Below are 20,412 nucleotides of genomic sequence, written 5' to 3' on the forward strand. Positions count from 1 at the left end.
ATAATATATGCTTTTACAATTACAATTTAGGCATTTATCAGACGCTCTTAATCCAGAGCGATTTACAATAAGCAAGAACAAAAAGCATGCCATACATCACATAATTCATATTAATGTTATTCATATTAATGTTATAAACAATGTATTATCATACTATAATTAAGTCTCTGTCTGTCTGTCTGTCTGTCTGTCTGTCTGTCTGTCTGTCTGTCTGTCTGCCTGCCTGCCTGCCTGCCTGCCTGCCTGCCTGCCTGTCTGTCTGTGTGTCAGAAACACAGCCGTAGCTCCTCACTGCCTGCACCAATCACTCCCACTTTTCACACAGGCATTGACCATAATAATATGGAGTTCTTAACGAAGCCCTTTTTCCAATTTAACTAAATTTTAAATTAATAATGAATTTATTAGTGAATCAAAAATGTGAAAACGCACCCAGAGCGCAGTACCCCCCGCGGCCGGTACTGCACATATCTCACAACGGGTAAGGGCTAGTTGAAATAATAGTAATAATTGTAAACCTAAAATATGTGTTTTAATAACATTGTTATAAACACTGTGATAATGTCTCTGTGTTGACAGACCCTCCGAAGGTGGCGTTCTCTGTTGGGTTGAGTAATTCTGGAACAGTTGGACCGTATAGTTCTGACACCACTCTGATCTACCAGAAGGTCTTCACCAACGTGGGCAACGGCTACAATCCATCTACAGGTTGGTTATACGATTCGTTCATGTTGATTCACTTCATAGAATACATTACTTTACTATTTAAACCAATAGACAGGAAGGATGAGAGGAGAGACGTTTAACGTGATTGGTTGTGAGCTTGTAGATCTGCTATTTCTAACAGTCTACAATATGGTGGGTGTGTGTGTGTGTGTGTGTGTGTGTGTGTGTGTGTGTGTGTGTGTGTGTGTGTGTGTGTGTGTGCGTGCATATGTGCGTCTGTGCATGCATGTGTGTGTGTGTGTGTGTGTGTGTGTGTGTGTGTGTGTGTGTGTGTGTGTGCGTGCGTGCGTGCGTGCGTGCGTGCGTGCATGCATGCGTGCGTGCGTGCGCGTGCATGTGTGTGTGTGTGTGTGTGTGTGTGTGTGTGTGTGCGTGCGTGCGTGCGTGCGTGCGTGCGTGTGCATGTGCGTGCGTGCGTGCGTCCGTGCATACGTGCGTCTGTGCATGCGTGTGTGTATGTGGTGTTTTCTTTCTCTCTTTCAGGTATCTTTACATCAGTCCTGAAAGGGGTTTATCAGTTCAGGTTCACAGCAATGGGCCGCTGGACATCAATGCATGTGCTTATCCAGATGTATAAAAATGATCAGCGACTCATTTATAACAGTCCATATGTTAGTGCTACTGGTTATACGACATATGTGTCCAACGGACTGATCCTAGAGCTGGAGCAGGGAGACACAGTTTACATGCGTATACCTGGTGGGGACAGGCTCTATGATAACTCTGACAACCACAATGTGTTCAGTGGTTTTCTGCTCTATGCTATGTAACTGTTACTACATTACATTAACACTGTTACTGTACCATTACATTACTGTAACAGTACATTATATGTAACACCGTTTGTGGTAACGTTACATTAACACTAGCAAGGCTGAAAAAAAATCACTCCTACTCAGTCTGACTATATCGGCCCATTCGACCGCTCTCCCCCTTTATCCCCCCCACCCCCGCACCACTCGTTCACACCTCTGGAGCTGGAGACGTCATTGTTGCCTACACGCACTCACTTTTATTTTTTATTTTCTTCCCTCTCTTATGAATACATTATTATACACCCAATGAAAATGTACACTTCACGGATTATATATTTGGAATTAGGACAATCGGTAGAAAATTGGCCGAGAATAGCACAATAGCACATTAATTGTTGCCTAAATGTATACGCACTTTTCTGAAAATGGTTAATCTGCAAGCTGCCCCATTTCCTTTTCAACTTGATATGTTTCGTAGAGAGGGCATACACAAGCCAGAATTCCGTGGTTTACATGAGCAAAAAATAAGCGAGTTATGTAAAGAGGGGTGGAGGGAAAAAGGCGATTATTTGGCACAATCAATCAAATATATATTAATTACATCGCGTAGCCTATAATGTTTCCCCCTCTATATAATAGAGGGGGACAATATATAACTCTAATGTCGTATTTCGTCATGTATGTGAACTATATGCTGCTTGTAATACTGTTGGTCAAAGTAACTAGTAGTTGGACAGGCTAAATATAATAGTAGGCTATAAGCCCGTTTTCAGCTAAATGCTTTTTGTTCTCTTTTCTCCAGGCTCATATACCCGCATCGAGATGAGCTAGCTCTGCGACAGCCGTGCTGTTTTCAATTAAATTACTTGCAGTATAATATTAATAAATACTACATCCTATATATATTGTTTGTCTGTCTAATCATTCAAATGTTTTTCTGCATGCATATTGCATAGTTTATGTAAGCCTGAATTAAAGTCTGATTACGGAGGCTTTTTCCCCGTCTCACAAACAACGAAGCCTATAAATATTGTCTGAGAAGTTGAGAATTGGTGTCATGCACATATATATGCACCACACATTCCTGCTGTTGTCACCACGCGGTAAATAATGAATACTTTGTGTTAATTCAACCATGTTTATTTTTTCTTATTGTTCACAATATCAGAAAGCATGAAAGAAAGCAAATATAAAGCGGAATAAAATCAGGGAAAACACAAATCCTACGCATTAGTTTCTGTTGCTATACTTAGAGACACTTGACACATGTCATTGTAAATGTTCCCGTACATGTACCACATTGGCCATGTATTGCGTAAATCCACATCTTGCCTTGGATGGGAAGAGTTGCTCATCGACCGTGATGTTTCCTCCAGGCACATAGCAAGATATGCAGTTATCTGTGAACTGATTCCAAATGTCCGTTATTGCAGCAAACTTGTCTGTTTCTTTGCGTGCTTCTCTGGTGTCCTTGTCGTCAAATCGCAGGTATCGCATTATGGATTTGAAACGGTCACGAGACATTGTTTCTCTCACCGTCTCATTCCCCCATGCCCCTTTCGCCCACAGTTGATTCAATGGATAACCAGATGTCGACATCGCACGAATGAAAAACACGCTGATGAATGCTTTCAGTTCAGTAACAGACAGATCCCATTCTTGATTCTGTCCATCACTGCGGGCAAACTTCACTGTGCAGTCTTTGACGTTTTCCAACATGTCGGGGTCAAACATACACAAAAAACTGCTCAACTCGTCGTGGATTCTGACTTTGGCAAAAGCAGTAGGACCTGGCCTGGCATTTCCCCTCACTGTATATGTATCTTTATTCTTTTCCCTTTTTGCTTCCTATATGATGAATTCCTGTTCTACTGGCTGGTAGCCTATGTCTTGTATAGGGCCTTGTATATCTGTTTATTTTAAGCATGCCGCCGCATTCTGTCAGAGCAGAGACATATTTATTTAAAATAATCCTGTCTCGCACGGCACAGCGGCACGCCATCACTATATATACAAATGACAGGGAGAAGGTGTAATGGTTATTACAACGCAAAAATATATACATAATAGGCTTTGATGTAAAGACATTTTAAATGATTATTGATTATTAGAAAAGGAAAATAAATCACCTGCTGCGGTACTGGCCCTTTCCAAGGTATGGAAATCCATTCAGGAAGTATTTGCTGTCCAGGTCGGCAGCAATCCAGAACTTAATTCCAACAGCATGCAGGATGCATAATTCTCAACTTCTCAATATTTGCCTATATTTTACAGAACATAACTTAACATTAAATGCAGTCTATTAGTATTGACTATGCATAGTATATAACTTATAACGTAAGCCTAAAACGAATCTATAAACGAAAAATAAAATAAAGAAAGAAAACCTGCACTCTCAATGGGCACTATTTGGTCACATTCGATCATAAAAACATTTAGGCCTACATGGGACAAGCTATATATATATATATATATTTCCCTATTTGTCTATTGGTATGTCTCTAAATGTTTTGATGAATTGAACAATGTGGACCCTGTTGTAAACAAGTGTAATGCTTCATTGGGTTAATATAGTATGTTTTTGAACGAATATTTGGGCCTAAGCAGTTTTTTGTGTGTGTGTGTGACCAGTGTTAGTCGACTCGGAATTGCAGCCATCCGTAGGTGCCCTTTGTGTCAGTGTGCGCCTGCCCAACCCCCCCAACCCCTGATGTGTGGCACCTATACGGATGGCTGCAATTCGAAGTGGCCTCTGTAAAACCTGAATCCCCCCCCCCCCACCCCATTTCCCGAGTCGACGAGCAACACTGGTCACACACACACACAAAAAACTGCTTAGGCCCAAATATTCGTTCAAAAACATACTATATTAACCCAATGAAGCATTACACTTGTTTACAACAGGGTCCACATTGTTCAATTCATCAAAACATTTAGAGACATACCAATAGACAAATAGGGAAATATATATATATATATATAGCTTGTCCCATGTAGGCCTAAATGTAGGCCCCCCCTCCACCCCATTTCCCCTCACTGTATATGTATCTTTTCCCTTTTTGCTTCCTATATGATGAATTCCTGTTCTGTTATAGCGCATCATTATATCAAAACCAGGCCTATACTGAATGTATTACTTTTGTTTAAATCAACTGAACTAGACCAATAAAATAGTAGGCTAGTATTTATGTTTTTCGTTAATAATAATACATGCTGAGGGAATGTGCTCCGTTCATTGGCTCTATATAGGCCGTGCGAGACAGGATTATTTTAAATAAATATGTCTCTGCTCTGACAGAATGCGGCGGCATGCTTAAAATAAACAGATATACAAGGCCCTATACAAGACATAGGCTACCAGCCAGTAGAACAGGAATTCATCATATAGGAAGCAAAAAGGGAAAAGAATAAAGATACATATACAGTGAGGGGAAATGCCAGGCCAGGTCCTACTGCTTTTGCCAAAGTCAGAATCCACGACGAGTTGAGCAGTTTTTTGTGTATGTTTGACCCCGACATGTTGGAAAACGTCAAAGACTGCACAGTGAAGTTTGCCCGCAGTGATGGACAGAATCAAGAATGGGATCTGTCTGTTACTGAACTGAAAGCATTCATCAGCGTGTTTTTCATTCGTGCGATGTCGACATCTGGTTATCCATTGAATCAACTGTGGGCGAAAGGGGCATGGGGGAATGAGACGGTGAGAGAAACAATGTCTCGTGACCGTTTCAAATCCATAATGCGATACCTGCGATTTGACGACAAGGACACCAGAGAAGCACGCAAAGAAACAGACAAGTTTGCTGCAATAACGGACATTTGGAATCAGTTCACAGATAACTGCATATCTTGCTATGTGCCTGGAGGAAACATCACGGTCGATGAGCAACTCTTCCCATCCAAGGCAAGATGTGGATTTACGCAATACATGGCCAATGTGGTACATGTACGGGAACATTTACAATGACATGTGTCAAGTGTCTCTAAGTATAGCAACAGAAACTAATGCGTAGGATTTGTGTTTTCCCTGATTTTATTCCGCTTTATATTTGCTTTCTTTCATGCTTTCTGATATTGTGAACAATAAGAAAAAATAAACATGGTTGAATTAACACAAAGTATTCATTATTTACCGCGTGGTGACAACAGCAGGAATGTGTGGTGCATATATATGTGCATGACACCAATTCTCAACTTCTCAGACAATATTTATAGGCTTCGTTGTTTGTGAGACGGGGAAAAAGCCTCCGTAATCAGACTTTAATTCAGGCTTACATAAACTATGCAATATGCATGCAGAAAAACATTTGAATGATTAGACAGACAAACAATATATATAGGATGTAGTATTTATTAATATTATACTGCAAGTAATTTAATTGAAAACAGCACGGCTGTCGCAGAGCTAGCTCATCTCGATGCGGGTATATGAGCCTGGAGAAAAGAGAACAAAAAGCATTTAGCTGAAAACGGGCTTATAGCCTACTATTATATTTAGCCTGTCCAACTACTAGTTACTTTGACCAACAGTATTACAAGCAGCATATAGTTCACATACATGACGAAATACGACATTAGAGTTATATATTGTCCCCCTCTATTATATAGAGGGGGAAACATTATAGGCTACGCGATGTAATTAATATATATTTGATTGATTGTGCCAAATAATCGCCTTTTTCCCTCCACCCCTCTTTACATAACTCGCTTATTTTTTGCTCATGTAAACCACGGAATTCTGGCTTGTGTATGCCCTCTCTACGAAACATATCAAGTTGAAAAGGAAATGGGGCAGCTTGCAGATTAACCATTTTCAGAAAAGTGCGTATACATTTAGGCAACAATTAATGTGCTATTGTGCTATTCTCGGCCAATTTTCTACCGATTGTCCTAATTCCAAATATATAATCCGTGAAGTGTACATTTTCATTGGGTGTATAATAATGTATTCATAAGAGAGGGAAGAAAATAAAAAATAAAAGTGAGTGCGTGTAGGCAACAATGACGTCTCCAGCTCCAGAGGTGTGAACGAGTGGTGCGGGGGTGGAGGGATAAAGGGGGAGAGCGGTCGAATGGGCCGATATAGTCAGACTGAGTAAGAGATATATGCCTAAAATCATATTTACAAAACGTTTCAAATGGGGAAAAAAACAGAGATGATTTCAATCGAATATTTAGACAAAGTCATGCAAGGGGAACTTTCTCTGGACTCCATGGGCTGAGAAAATAAACATTGAAATCTCAAATTCGGTCAGAACGGCTGCTCAGACTTCCTAGTGTTAAAGAGACGAGTGTGTGTTGACCCCATAATGTATTTATACATTCTGTCAATAATAAACACTTATTAAACAAAGTACTGTTGGTTATAGTGTGTTTTACTGATTATTTAAAAAGTACTGTTGGTTATAGTGTGTTTTACTGATTATTTAAAAAGTACTGTTGGTTATAGTGTGTTTTACTGACTATTTAAAAAGTACTGTTGGTTATAGTGTGTTTTACTGACTATTTAAAAAGTACTGTTGGTTATAGTGTGTTTTACTGATTATTTAAAAGGTACTGTTGGTTATAGTGTGTTTTACTGATTATTTAAAAAGTACTGTTGGTTATAGTGTGTTTTACTGACTGTCCAAAACCACCAAAAACCCAGACTATAAATGAGCCTTAAGGCACCACATGCCTGTATTTCTGGCATTCAGTCAGTCACTCATATACGATACAGTCTGTTTCTAGTGAAAATGTAACTAATTCAGTAGCAGTAACAAACATTGGCTCATGATTGGCTGATCACCCCATAGCGATGCTTTGATTGGCTGAGTAAAGTAGGCCTATACATAATGAGGATAAAAAGTGAGGGCATAAAAGTGAAGTTGCCAACGCCATTGGCCGGAATGACATTTGTGATGATTTGATTGGCTGAGTAAGCACACAACGTGATGTATGGTGATGTGTGGCGATACAGAGCGCCCCTCACTTCACACAAGTGTGATTTTTCTTTAACTTTGAGGGGCTCCTATATCACTGTGCAAAAAGCATGGAATACGGATGTGTATATTACAGGAAACTCCCGTTAAACTTCCCAACAAACTCCCGTAAACTCCCGAATTGTACCACCACACCTGTATATTACCGTATATTAACTGTATATGTACCATCACACCTGTATAGTACCGTATATTAACTGTATATGCTGCTAAACTTGAGGTTTACGGGCTAAATACAGTGCCTGTTAACTCCTATTTTCACGCAGTGATTATGTCATACATGTGTTAACATTAGCAGAGAGAGAGTGTTGCATCAGATTGTATAGAATATTACAGTACTATAGTTGTACTGTACAGTGGTATATGTATCTGTCCCACATAGAATACTGCACTGTACATCAAACAGAATATCTGATGAGCAACCATTCTGTACAGTCATTAGTTAAAGGAATATCAATGTGGCGTGCGTACGCCAAGATCACTGCCATATATTATTTATTTTGGCATGTATCATTACCAGCGTGACTTTGAAGTTTGACGTATTCCCTACACCAAAACTCACGTTAGGAGAGCAGAACGGGAGCTGTCGTTGGCTTTGTCTGCACCAAACGTTTCTGTCAGAATAGACAAGCATTCTCTGAAAGGTATCTAAACATTATGAATTCTCTCCTAAAATATGGAACTAATAAACATTACATTTGCATGCATGTGACACAACTGTAAAGGCATTACATCCCGATGTGTCATACGAAACTGGTATAGGAGATACCTATATATATAACAGTACTTGTACTTAAGTACTTTTTTCAAGTATCTGTACTTTTTTTTCAGTCCATCACTCACTGTGTTAATAGGCGAGGGGGGGGGGGGGGGGGGGGTCTTTGGAAATTGGAAATGGATGATTAATGAAAGTAAAAAAATAAAAAACAGGACGAAGGTGTGTTTAATTTCCCCATTGGCGCCGCCATGCAGCCACGCAGTGCACAGCAGAGCCATTAGAGCCCAATACGTACGCTGCACAATGCTCTGGCCTCACCCTATAGCATTTATATAGCCATGTTTATATACACTGTAACCTCACCCTATATCATTTATATAGCCATGTTTATATAAGCTGTAGCCTCACCCTATAGCATTTATATAGCCATGTTTATATACACTGTAGTCTCACCCTATAGCATTTATATAGCCATGTTTATATACACTGTAACCTCACCCTATAGCATTTATATAGCCATGTTTATATACACTGTAACCTCACCCTATATCATTTATATAGCCATGTTTATATACACTGTAGTCTCACCCTATAGCATTTATATAGCCATGTTTATATACACTGTAGTCTCACCCTATAGCATTTATATAGCCATGTTTATATACACTGTAACCTCACCCTATAGCATTTATATAGCCATGTTTATATACACTGTAGCCTCACCCTATAGCATTTATATAGCCATGTTTATATACACTGTAGTCTCACCCTATAGCATTTATATAGCCATGTTTATATACACTGTAGTCTCACCCTATAGCATTTATATAGCCATGTTTATATACACTGTAGCCTCACCCTATAGCATTTATATAGCCATGTTTATATACACTGTAACCTCACCCTATATCATTTATATAGCCATGTTTATATACACTGTAGCCTCACCCTATATCATTTATATAGCCATGTTTATATACACTGAAACCTCACCCTATAGCATTTATATAGCCATGTTTATATACACTGTAGCCTCACCCTATAGCATTTATATAGCCATGTTTATATACACTGTAGCCTCACCCTATAGCATTTATATAGCCATGTTTATATACACTGTAGCCTCACCCTATAGCATTTATATAGCCATGTTTATATACACTGTAGTCTCACCCTATAGCATTTATATAGCCATGTTTATATACACTGTAGTCTCACCCTATAGCATTTATATAGTCATGTTTATATACACTGTAACCTCACCCTATAGCATTTATATAGCCATGTTTATATACACTGTAGCCTCACCCTATAGCATTTATATAGCCATGTTTATATACACTGTAGCCTCACCCTATAGCATTTATATAGCCATGTTTATATACACTGTAGCCTCACCCTATAGCATTTATATAGCCATGTTTATATACACTGTAGTCTCACCCTATAGCATTTATATAGCCATGTTTATATACACTGAAACCTCACCCTATAGCATTTATATAGCCATGTTTATATACACTGTAGTCTCACCCTATAGCATTTATATAGCCATGTTTATATACACTGTATAGTCTCACCCTATAGCATTTATATAGCCATGTTTATATACACTGTAGCCTCACCCTATAGCATTTATATAGCCATGTTTATATACACTGTAGCCTCACCCTATAGCATTTATATAGCCATGTTTATATACACTGTAGCCTCACCCTATAGCATTTATATAGCCATGTTTATATACACTGTAGCCTCACCCTATAGCATTTATATAGCCATGTTTATATACACTGTAACCTCACCCTATATCATTTATATAGCCATGTTTATATACACTGTAACCTCACCCTATATCATTTATATAGCCATGTTTATATACACTGAAACCTCACCCTATATCATTTATATAGCCATGTTTATATACACTGTAGCCTCACCCTATATCATTTATATAGCCATGTTTATATACACTGAAACCTCACCCTATAGCATTTATATAGCCATGTTTATATACACTGTAGCCTCACCCTATATCATTTATATAGCCATGTTTATATACACTGAAACCTCACCCTATAGCATTTATATAGCCATGTTTATATACACTGTAACCTCACCCTATATCATTTATATAGCCATGTTTATATACACTGTAGTCTCACCCTATATCATTTATATAGCCATGTTTATATACACTGTAACCTCACCCTATAGCATTTATATAGCCATGTTTATATACACTGTAGTCTCACCCTATAGCATTTATATAGCCATGTTTATATACACTGTAGTCTCACCCTATAGCATTTATATAGCCATGTTTATATACACTGAAACCTCACCCTATAGCATTTATATAGCCATGTTTATATACACTGTAGTCTCACCCTATAGCATTTATATAGCCATGTTTATATACACTGTAGTCTCACCCTATATCATTTATATAGCCATGTTTATATACACTGTAGTCTCACCCTATAGCATTTATATAGCCATGTTTATATACACTGTAGCCTCACCCTATAGCATTTATATAGCCATGTTTATATACACTGTAACCTCACCCTATATCATTTATATAGCCATGTTTATATACACTGTAACCTCACCCTATATCATTTATATAGCCATGTTTATATACACTGTAGCCTCACCCTATATCATTTATATAGCCATGTTTATATACACTGAAACCTCACCCTATAGCATTTATATAGCCATGTTTATATACACTGTAGCCTCACCCTATAGCATTTATATAGCCATGTTTATATACACTGTAGCCTCACCCTATAGCATTTATATAGCCATGTTTATATACACTGTAGCCTCACCCTATATCATTTATATAGCCATGTTTATATACACTGTAGCCTCTCCCTATATCATTTATATAGCCATGTTTATATACACTGTAGTCTCACCCTATATCATTTATATAGCCATGTTTATATACACTGTAGCCTCACCCTATAGCATTTATATAGCCATGTTTATATACACTGTAACCTCACCCTATATCATTTATATAGCCATGTTTATATACACTGTAGCCTCACCCTATATCATTTATATAGCCATGTTTATATACACTGTAGCCTCACCCTATAGCATTTATATAGTCATGTTTATATACACTGTAACCTCACCCTATAGCATTTATATAGCCATGTTTATATACACTGTAACCTCACCCTATAGCATTTATATAGCCATGTTTATATACACTGTAGCCTCACCCTATATCATTTATATAGCCATGTTTATATACACTGTAGCCTCACCCTATAGCATTTATATAGTCATGTTTATATACACTGTAACCTCACCCTATAGCATTTATATAGCCATGTTTATATACACTGTAGCCTCACCCTATAGCATTTATATAGCCATGTTTATATACACTGTAGCCTCACCCTATAGCATTTATATAGCCATGTTTATATACACTGTAGCCTCACCCTATAGCATTTATATAGCCATGTTTATATACACTGTAGCCTCACCCTATAGCATTTATATAGCCATGTTTATATACACTGTAACCTCACCCTATAGCATTTATATAGTCATGTTTATATACACTGTAACCTCACCCTATAGCATTTATATAGCCATGTTTATATACACTGTAGCCTCACCCTATAGCATTTATATAGCCATGTTTATATACACTGTAGCCTCACCCTATAGCATTTATATAGCCATGTTTATATACACTGAAAGCCTCACCCTATAGCATTTATATAGCCATGTTTATATACACTGTAGTCTCACCCTATAGCATTTATATAGTCATGTTTATATACACTGTAGCCTCACCCTATAGCATTTATATAGCCATGTTTATATACACTGTAACCTCACCCTATATCATTTATATAGCCATGTTTATATACACTGTAGCCTCACCCTATATCATTTATATAGCCATGTTTATATACACTGAAACCTCACCCTATAGCATTTATATAGCCATGTTTATATACACTGTAGCCTCACCCTATAGCATTTATATAGCCATGTTTATATACACTGTAGCCTCACCCTATATCATTTATATAGCCATGTTTATATACACTGTAGCCTCACCCTATAGCATTTATATAGCCATGTTTATATACACTGTAGCCTCACCCTATAGCATTTATATAGCCATGTTTATATACACTGTAGCCTCACCCTATAGCATTTATATAGCCATGTTTATATACACTGAAACCTCACCCTATATCATTTATATAGCCATGTTTATATACACTGTAACCTCACCCTATATCATTTATATAGCCATGTTTATATACACTGTAGCCTCACCCTATAGCATTTATATAGCCATGTTTATATACACTGTAACCTCACCCTATATCATTTATATAGCCATGTTTATATACACTGTAGCCTCACCCTATATCATTTATATAGCCATGTTTATATACACTGTAGCCTCACCCTATAGCATTTATATAGTCATGTTTATATACACTGTAACCTCACCCTATAGCCTTTATATAGCCATGTTTATATACACTGTAACCTCACCCTATAGCATTTATATAGCCATGTTTATATACACTGTAGCCTCACCCTATAGCATTTATATAGCCATGTTTATATACACTGTAGCCTCACCCTATAGCATTTATATAGCCATGTTTATATACACTGTAACCTCACCCTATATCATTTATATAGCCATGTTTATATACACTGTAGCCTCACCCTATAGCATTTATATAGCCATGTTTATATACACTGTAACCTCACCCTATATCATTTATATAGCCATGTTTATATACACTGTAGCCTCACCCTATATCATTTATATAGCCATGTTTATATACACTGTAGCCTCACCCTATATCATTTATATAGCCATGTTTATATACACTGAAACCTCACCCTATAGCATTTATATAGCCATGTTTATATACACTGTAGCCTCACCCTATAGCATTTATATAGCCATGTTTATATACACTGTAGCCTCACCCTATATCATTTATATAGCCATGTTTATATACACTGTAGCCTCACCCTATAGCATTTATATAGCCATGTTTATATACACTGTAGTCTCACCCTATAGCATTTATATAGCCATGTTTATATACACTGTAGTCTCACCCTATAGCATTTATATAGCCATGTTTATATACACTGAAACCTCACCCTATATCATTTATATAGCCATGTTTATATACACTGTAACCTCACCCTATAGCATTTATATAGCCATGTTTATATACACTGTAGCCTCACCCTATATCATTTATATAGCCATGTTTATATACACTGTAGCCTCACCCTATATCATTTATATAGCCATGTTTATATACACTGTAGCCTCACCCTATAGCATTTATATAGCCATGTTTATATACACTGTAGCCTCACCCTATATCATTTATATAGCCATGTTTATATACACTGTAGCCTCACCCTATAGCATTTATATAGCCATGTTTATATACACTGTAGTCTCACCCTATAGCATTTATATAGTCATGTTTATATACACTGTAGCCTCACCCTATAGCATTTATATAGCCATGTTTATATACACTGTAGCCTCACCCTATATCATTTATATAGCCATGTTTATATACACTGTAGCCTCACCCTATATCATTTATATAGTCATGTTTATATACACTGTAGCCTCACCCTATAGCATTTATATAGCCATGTCTATATACACTGTAGCCTCACCCTATAGCATTTATATAGCCATGTTTATATACACTGTAACCTCACCCTATAGCATTTATATAGCCATGTTTATATACACTGTAGCCTCACCCTAGCATTTATATAGCCATGTTTATATAAGCTGTAGCCTCTCCCTATATCATTTATATAGCCATGTTGATATACACTGTAGTCTCACCCTATAGCATTTATATAGCCATGTTTATATAAGCTGTAGCCTCACCCTAGCATTTATATAGCCATGTTTATAGAACTAATGGTCTATATAACTCTATAACATCATGTCTGTGTTTCTTCTCTGTGTGGGAAACCATCGGCAAACAGAAGGAGAGAAGAACAAATTGGGAGCTCTCAATGTGTCTAGTGCAGGGGCGGGCAACTGGCGGCCCGGGGGCCACATGCGGCCCCCGCATTCACTTAATGCGGCCCGAATGTTAATATCAGAATACTGATTGATTTCAGCTGTTCCAAAACCCGCTTTAATTACTTCATGACTAGTATTAAATGACTAGTATTAAATGACTAGTACTTAATGACTAGTAACATGTTATTGTCTTTTTTGTGTCCAATGTAGTTATGTTAACAGTTCATAAAGTTAACTATAACTATAACTAAATGCATTTGAAATTCAATAAAAACTAGGTTACTTTTCAGGATTAAAAAAAAAGTGTGGAAATATATTGGCCCTCGCCATCGTCAAAGTTGCCCACCCCTGATCTAGAGAGAGATTGTGTTTCTGGTGTGAAGGTGAGCAGGTCCTCTAAACTGATACCTAATGAATTAGGCCACGTACTACAGAACCCCCGTTTGGACAGATCTGGTGCTTAGCCCATTCAGGACGGGAACACCCCTTATGGTGTTTTAAACCCATTCTGACCTGAGATCAGATTCATACGAGGTTTCCACTGGACACACACTGGTCTGATTAACCCATTCTGACCTGAGATCAGATTCTAAAAATGTCAGTCGTTCTTCGATTTTCAAAAATAGCAAGCTTGTAGCGCGCCACTTCTTTTTTGGGAGAAAGGGAGAAAACCTATCATTTTAATAAATCATTGGGTTACCCTCTAGCCTAGCGGATGGAATTACACTGAAACTAATCACTCTCAACCCCCGGCATCTTCCTATGTTTTAAAGGTCAAGGTCCCTTTAGCTGAGAAAGAGAGAGAGAGAAAGTGTGTTTTAAGAGGCCGACATAGCCTGAACACTCTAGTCTGAATTTCCGTTTAGTTTCACTTCATTATTCAGACTGAATTCTACAACAGGTCGTTAAGAGGAAGCAATCTGATTGGTTGAAACGGTTTCTAGCCGTTGATCAAACCAGCACTGTTCACCACCTAATCAAAACAAATAATTCAGCCGCTCTGTTTTCCCAGAGCGCTAGCAAACCTCGGTGGCTAGGCTAGCTAGTTTCTTTGGACATTTTGTGGTCGTAGTGACTACATCTGTTATTAAAGGTTTATGACATTCATTTTCATTTATTTTTCTTTTTCTTTTTCTTTTAGGTTTTATGACCTCAATTACACCGAAAAAACCTGAACTTTGAACATTCAGTGGATTTTCTGTGGTCTGAAGTTTTCTTTGGGTTTTTTTGGGCCTTTTGAGCTACAATGAAAACAGGCAACACAGTGAAACAGTGACATCTGCTGGCAAATCCCATTGACATATATGGGATTTGCAGGCTCTTACATGACTTTGACCCCTTTTCCACCGGTTGGTTCCCAATGGGAACCGGTTCAGTTCTTTTTGGTTTTTAGTCCATGATCCAGAGCTCCAAAATTGGTGGGCAAACTATACGTATATTAAATTGTTTATAGGATCAATACAAGTAAATTAATACATGATAACCCTTCCACAGTAGTAGCTTTTTCATATTTTTGATTATTTTGCATATTTTTCCTACATAATGCCTCATTTGCATATTAAAACATGTAAAATTTGTAATACAATAAATCATTGTCTTCGTGTAAGTACTCAATTGGGAAAGTTTAATGGTGATAACAATCTAATATAGGTATGGTTTTGCCCACTGAATTCATAATTAACGTTTCAATTTTGGAGCTCTGGCTCATGGACTAAAAACCAAAAAGAACTGAACCGGTTCCCACTGGGAACCAACCGGTGGAAAAGGGGCCTTACTGCCGGCAAATCAGAGCGCCTGTTTGAGCCAGAAAACCCCTGATCACAGAAAATCTACTGAATGTTAAAAGTTCAAGTTTTTTGGGTGCAATTGAGATTAGAAAACCTAAAAAAAACAAGAACAATTCCAGAACCTTTTTTAATGTCACAATCCCTTTAAAAAATATATATATTTCAGCGATTTTCTGAACTGTTGTAGAATTGCAATATTACACTCGACTCGAGGGTGTGGTTTAACGTGATTATTGCCACTTCAGTGACGCTTGCAGAACTCGACTGTACGTCTCGTTCCTGACCGATCGTGGCAATAATCACGTTAAACTACACCCTCTCGTGTAATATTGCTTAATTAAAGCCCAACCTCACGGCAGCAGTTCTCTGGAATGGGCGTTGTCAAAGCAGCAGTCTTCTGCGATTGGTATATATTAGTAGAGTATATATTAATAGAGACGGCACCCGGAGGAAATCACGAGGCGAAATCGACATAGTGGCAGAATTTGGTATTGCAGTTTCGACCCAAAAACACATGAACGGGCTGGACCGTTGACTATATCATTGTGCACGTTCACGACGACACGTTGAACGCTGTTTCATACTCGAACGCGTGCAATGATAGTCAACGTACCAGCGCGTCCATGTGTTTGGACCCAATCCATCCCAGAATGCACTCTGTTCCTACCCGTGAAATCGCCTCATGCGCTTTTGAGCAACTTAACGCAAGTGGATGGGAGGAGAAACCCGGTGCCGTCTCTATTCATATATATATATATATATATATCAGGTCAGGACCCTCCAGACAAAATAAAATAAGGACTATTCATTTGGTTCACTGTAGCATTTTTGTGACACTATTCAGACACATTTTTTTCTTAAATATTTGTTTTAGTTTGTTTGCCTTTGATAGCTGCATTTAAAGGTATATTCAGTGATTTCACTTAATTCAAATATCATTGTTTTGTTTTGTTGTGATAATCCTCCCTACTATAGAGTGTGCTGGCCATATAAGGAGTTCCTCCCTGTCCCCAGTTAACCCCTGGGTCATTGGAGAGAGAGAGAGAGAGAGAGAGAGAGAGAGAGAGAGAGAGAGAGAGAGAGAGAGAGAGAGAGAGAGAGAGAGAGAGAGAGAGAGAGAGAGAGAGAGAGAGAGAGAGAGAGAGAGAGGAGGACAGATGGGGAGAGAGAGAGAGAGAGAGAGAGAGAGAGAGAGAGAGAGAAAGGGGGTCATTGTGGATGAAGCCTCATTTTGTAACTCCATCATTTGGCCGTATATACAGTAGATGAACATGTGTCTTTTTACTGCGTGTTTCCTAATTGTTAGACTAGTCGTGTCGTCTCTGTTACAAAATAAATGTGTACATGTTTCAAAATAATACTGACATTTTAGCTTGGACTTTTGGAGTGGCCCCTGATTCATCTTAAGTAGTTGAGTAGGCCTGGCCTAGTCAAGTGCATACTGTACCTATAGCTGTCACAACTCACTATAGCTTCAACATCGGCCACAACACACACAGCCTAGTGTGCATGTACCATCAACCACAGCACAGCACAGCAAGCACAGCACAGCACAGCACAGCACAGCACACAGCACAGCACACAGCAGCACAGCACAGCACAGCACAGCACAGCACAGCGCACAGCACAACAAACAAGAAGAAATAAAGGGACCAAATCGGTCAAACAAAGATTAAAAATACTTAACGGCTTCCGCGCCACAGGAGATATTCGCAGCGGGATGTATAGGTACTTATAGTTCACGAATTCAGAATAACTTAAACTAAAAAAGGCCGTCAAACGCCGCAGATACTATCTTAGAGAGAATATTAATGTCCTCGTTCCAGAATTCCCATACGAAAATATAGTTATGAACAGGGACCCTACATAAAACTCATCAACATTTCAGAAAAGCTTTATGGAGGGTTCCGAGAGGGGCTAGAAAAGGACCACCACCACCTGACCACCAGCTAGAACACCGGTCAGATGGGTGGTCCGTGGACCAGGGCCACCACACGACCACGGTGGTCCGTGGACCAGGGCCACCACACGACCACCGGTCAGATGGGTGGTCCGTGGACCAGGGCCACCACACGACCACCGGTCAGATGGGTGGTCCGTGGACCAGGGCCACCACACGACCACCGGTCAGATGGGTGGTCCGTGGACCAGGGCCACCACACGACCACCGGTCAGATGGGTGGTCCGTGGACCAGGGCCACCACACGACCACCGGTCAGATGGGTGGTCCCGTGTGCATGTTATTCAGAGGATGCATGGTCATCGTAATGAACAATCAATTTGAGAGCCACTGCATTAGCAATGCCAAAGCAATAAAGCAAGAAAGCAAGAAAGCAAGAAAGCAAGAAAGAAAGAAAGAAAGAAAGAAAGAAAGAAAGAAATAAAGAAAGAACCAAACAAACAAACAAACAAACAAACAAACAAACAAACAAAGAAGTCATACCTTGAGCTGTCTTCTTCTTTTTCTTTCATGTAATTGCATCAAAATCCAACAGTTAGGCCTACCTCCCTATTAGCATAGAGCTAGCATAGAGCTAGCTCACCTGGAGACTCCATCCACTCCATAGAAGCCATCAAACCTCCAACACAGTTTGTCATGAAGATAATAATGAATAAAACTTCTGTTTCTCCTTCAACTGTCATTCCCTGACATTTACTGAGAAATATACTCCACTCTTCCATGAGGTGTGTAATTATTATGTTGTTTATTTCACTCTGTTTACTTCTAAACAGACAGGCAAACACTGGCTGTGAGTCAGAGGGGGGAGGGCGGGGGGTGAGGGGGATCATTTAAAGGGCCCGCCCTGCAGCCTGTGGTTGCCAGATCTTGAGAGATAAACAAGCGCCCCATGGTCTAGGGTAGGCCTATAGGAAAACAAAGGCCAAAAGCAGAAGTGAGCAGTTCTACCACTTAATGGCAGATCTACAAGCTTTGTGTGAGCTTGCCAGATCTTCTATTCTCAAAACAAATCTTGGAAAAAAACATGTGAAATATTTGAATATATATAAATGTTTTCATTTAATATCATTTCATGTTATTGTATTTTTGTCTCCATAAAAACCCTCAACATTCATGTAGCTCTCGTACCATCACATATCACAGTCATTCATGTAGCTCTCGTACCATCACATATCACAGTCATTCATGTAGCTCTCGTACCATCACATATCACAGTCATTCATGTAGCTCTCGTACCATCACATATCACAGTCATTCATGTAGCTCTCGTACCATCACATATCACAGTCATTCATGTAGCTCTCGTACCATCACATATCACAGCCAGTCATTCATGTAGCTCTCGTACCATCACATATCACAGTCATTCATGTAGCTCTCGTACCATCACATATCACAGTCAAACATTCATGTAGCTCTCGTACCATCACATATCACAGTCATTCATGTAGCTCTCGTACCATCACATATCACAGTCATTCATGTAGCTCTCGTACCATCACATATCACAGTCATTCATGTAGCTCTCGTACCATCACATATCACAGTCATTCATGTAGCTCTCGTACCATCACATATCACAGTCATTCATGTAGCTCTCGTACCATCACATATCACAGCCAGTCATTCATGTAGCTCTCGTACCATCACATATCACAGTCAGTCATTCATGTAGCTCTCGTACCATCACATATCACAGTCAAACATTCATGTAGCTCTCGTACCATCACATATCACAGTCAAACATTCATGTAGCTCTCGTACCATCACATATCACAGTCAAACATTCATGTAGCTCTCGTACCATCACATATCACAGTCAAACTTTAGCATTCACCCATTTAGACCTGGGAACGATTGTTCATGCAAAACCCATGATTCTATATCAGTGATTTCATGTAATGTAAACCCATGATTCTATATCAGTGATTTCATGTAATGTAAACCCATGATTCTATATCAGTGATTTCATGTAATGTAAACCCATGATTCTATATCAGTGATTTCATGTAATCGGCCGCCGACCCCCATCTGAAAATGGGACCCCCCCCCCCCCCCCCCCCCCCCCCCCCCCCCAGAAGCAATGATTTGAGTTAAAAGCTTTGGCTCTGAAAGAATAGGCTATATATTGAAAGATTTGCACTGTACATTTTCACGATTTTTCAAAAACACAGCAGACCTACAAGATCATAGTGCGGCACTCGGTGCCACGCTACATGAGCTTGTAGATCTGCTGTTTTTCAATAGCTAAAGTATAACATCACGCTTAAAACACCAAAAGGGGTTCCCGCCCAGAATGGGTTAATAGTGGGGTTACATAGCAATACTGGGGATATGATTAATATGCTGTTTGTTCATTTGATCATTTCATATTTCAACAACACAACTCAACTCTATTTC

Source organism: Protomyctophum parallelum, assembly GCF_964188405.1.
Source record: "Protomyctophum parallelum genome assembly, chromosome: 21".
Classification (NCBI taxonomy): domain Eukaryota; kingdom Metazoa; phylum Chordata; class Actinopteri; order Myctophiformes; family Myctophidae; genus Protomyctophum; species Protomyctophum parallelum.